Genomic DNA, 437 nt, shown 5'->3' with positions numbered 1-437 from the left:
TTAAAATATATACTTAAAATATATACTTTAATTTTGATTGATTTTATAAGTATATAAAAATTGTTAAATGATTTTGTATATTTTAACATCTTTAGAAAATATTATATTTATAAAGTTGTTACAATACGCAATGATTAGTTCGTAACTCTTTGTTACACGAAATCCGTGCAATGTACGCAACATTTTTAAAAAGATAAACGTATTATTATTTTTTGTTATTTTTAAATCGTTTAATTGTGCAATCATTTATGTCTTATTCCGCATTTTAATCCGCACTATTACTTCATTAATCAGAAACAAAATATGTACGTCAAAATCATAGACATATAGAATACAGAAATTACAAATCACTGTTTTATTTCAGTTAGTATCATATTTTAACTTATTGTTAGTATAGCTTAGAATTCAACAAATTTCGCATATTGCATTCTGAATTT

The sequence above is a fragment of the Atta colombica genome, unplaced genomic scaffold, assembly GCF_001594045.1.
Source record: "Atta colombica isolate Treedump-2 unplaced genomic scaffold, Acol1.0 scaffold133, whole genome shotgun sequence".
NCBI classification, from domain to species: domain Eukaryota; kingdom Metazoa; phylum Arthropoda; class Insecta; order Hymenoptera; family Formicidae; genus Atta; species Atta colombica.
This window is presented reverse-complemented; position numbering follows the sequence as displayed.